The following is a 3,162-nucleotide window of genomic DNA, read 5'->3' on the forward strand; positions in this document are numbered from 1 at the left end:
GCAGGGGCAAAATGATGCCAGTCTCTTTGCTAAAACATAACAAGAATTACCTTCGCTCCAGTTTCCAACAAGTTCCTCATCTCCATCTGAGACCACATCAGCCTGAATTTCATTGTTCATATCATTATCAGCGTTTTGGTCAAAGCCATGCAACAAGTCTCTAGGAAGTTCCAAACTTTCCCACATTTTCCTTTCCTTTTCTGAGTCCTCCAAACTGTTCCAACCTCTGCCTGTTACCCAGTTCCAAAGTTGCTTCCACATTTTCAGGTATCTTTTCAGCAGCACCCCACTCTACTTGTACCAATTTACTGTATTAGTCCATTTTCACACTGCTGATAAAGAATACCCGAGATTGGGCAATTTACAAAAGAAAGAGGTTTAATGGACTTACAGTTCCACATGGCTGGAGATGCCTAATGATCATGGTGGAAGGCAAGGAAGAGTAAGTCATATCTTACATGGATGACGGCAGCAAAGAGAGAGCTTGTGCAGGGGAACTTCTCTTCATAAAACCATCAGACATTATGAGACTTATTCACTATCATGAGAACAGCACAAGAAAGCACACGAAATTGAACCATGATTCAATTACCTCCCAATGGGTCACCCCCCAGTGACAGGTGGGAATTGTAGGAGTTGCAGTTAAAGATTAGATTTGGGTAGGGACAAAGACAAACCATATCAGGGTACTTTGTTGTCAAGCAATAGAGAGTCAGAATGGGAAGAAAAGGCAATAAATAATGAGAGGCCTCATGCTGAGCAATGATGAAGCTTGGTGACATAGAAATGTAGAGGGCAGTCCGCTCCTTGCATGAGGGTCCTAGGTGCTGGGCCTTCTGCCTCTCTTTTGGGCAAGACAGAAAGTCCCCAGTTCAATTCATGCAATGCCATTCCCATGTTGGAGAGGCCAGAGTAGCCTTTGAGAAGAACCAGAGTAGGCACTGCAGTGCTGACAAGCAGCAGGGGAGAATTGATTGTTTTATCTATTAGTCCCACAGCCCAGAAGTGCCACAAACACTGTGGTATTGTCAATTTAGCCACCATTAGAATTGATGTAGAAATATTAATATGTTGTCAGTGTTAAAATAATTTCAGATTAAAAATATGTTAAAATATAACTATCAAGCAAGAGATAGCAAAATTGGCTCATCTGAGTTTAAATTGATCAATATTTAATAAACAAATATAAATACCCATTATATGCCAGGCATAGTACCAGCACTAGGGATAAAGTAAGACACGGTTCTGTTTTTGGGGAAAGGCAAAGATTAAAGTTAAACAATAAACTTACACTCACCATGTGCCACAGAATGCTTCATGGACTTGGAGTTTCTGTAGCTTTCTTAATGATAATATGATAACCTGATGCTACTACAATATATACATTTAAATTTTTAGTGCTTTTTTCCAGGGTGAAATCTACTTATATATTATCTTCTTCTAAAGCAGCATTTTGGAGAATAATGATTGCTATCAACACTTTTTTGTAGATAATTAAGTTGCTAGAACATCAGGAATTTTTTCCCTAAAATTTCTTCACAGAAAAAAATTATTGTCAAGATTCAATACCTCTGAGTTAGTTGAAAGAATAAAAGACTATATTAATAGAGCATAAGTTTTATTTTATAAATGTGTTAATTTAGATCCTACTTTGTTCCAAAAATAATTTGGGATTGCTTATATAAACGTGTACTATATGAAGAAAAATAATTGATACAGATATCAAGACAAAAGAAAATTAACAGGAAAGAAAAGGAAATAAAGGCATCCACATCAGAATAGAAGTAAATGATCTGTACTTGCAGATAGAAAAACCTAAGGAATGCAGTAGAAAACTATTAGAACTAATAAATGAGCTCAGCAAGGTTGCAGGATACAAGATCAATATACAAAAATTAATTGTATTTTGATACAGCACTAATGAGTAAAAGAACAAATTTTAAAAACTTCAATTTAAAACAATAGCATTGAAAACAATATAACACTACGAAAATACTTAACAAAAGAAGTGCAAAATATATACTCTGAAAGCTACAAAACATTGTTGATTGAAATTAAAGAATATCTAAATAAATAAAAAGACATCTCATGTTCATGTATTGGAAGACTTAATACTGTTAAGATGCTACCATGGATTGAACTGTGCTCCCCAAAAAGATTTGAAGTCTTAACCCCTTGTACCTGTGAAGGTGATCTTATTGGATAGAGGATTTTTGCAGCTGATCAAGTGAAGATGAGGTTATTAGAGTGGGCTCTAATCCAGTATAACTGGTGAAAGGGGAAACAGACACACAGACAGACATGCACACAGGGAGAACACCATGCAAAGGTGAAGGCAAAGATTGGGTTGATGCATCTAAAACCAAAGTACAACAAATATTGCTAGCAAAACATCGGAAGATAAAAAAGAATGGCACGGAACAGATTCTCCCTCATGTTGCTCAATTGTACCAACACCTTGACCTGGCACTTCTAGGCTCCAGAACTTTAAAAGAATAATATTTTGTTGTTTAAGTCAACCAGTTTGTGGTACTTCATTATGGCTGCCCTTGCAAACTAATACAGATGGTTATATTCTCAAAACTTATCCATTGCTTCAAAACAATCTCTATCAAAATCCCAGTTAGTATCTTTGTAGAAATTGACAAACTGATCCTAAAATTTGTATGGAAATGGAAAGGACCTCAAATAGTGTAAACAATTTTGAAAAATAAGGACAAGATTGGAGGACTCATACTTCTTGATTTCAAAACTTGCTACAAAACTATAGCCATCAAAACAGTGCAATACTGTCATAAGGACAGACATATAGATCAATGGAATAGAATTGAGACTCCAGAACTAAATCCTCAAATTTACAGTCAACTGATTTTTTACAAACTTGCTAAGATAATTAAATGTGCAAAGAAGAGTGTTTTCAACATATGGTGTTGAGATAGCTAGATATCTACGTGCAAAAGAATAAAGTTAGATCCCTACCTCACACCATATATAAAAAATTAACTCAAAATGGATTAAAGGCTTAAATGAAAGCAATAAAGCTATAAAACTCTTAAAAGAAAACATAGGTGTAAATCTTTGTGACCTTGGGTTAGGCAATGGTTACTTATGACATCAAAAGTATCAGCTTGTAATCCCAGCACTTTGGGAGGTCAAGATGGG

This window comes from Cebus imitator, unplaced genomic scaffold, assembly GCF_001604975.1.
Source record: "Cebus imitator isolate Cc_AM_T3 unplaced genomic scaffold, Cebus_imitator-1.0 Scaffold91, whole genome shotgun sequence".
In the NCBI taxonomy this organism is placed as follows: domain Eukaryota; kingdom Metazoa; phylum Chordata; class Mammalia; order Primates; family Cebidae; genus Cebus; species Cebus imitator.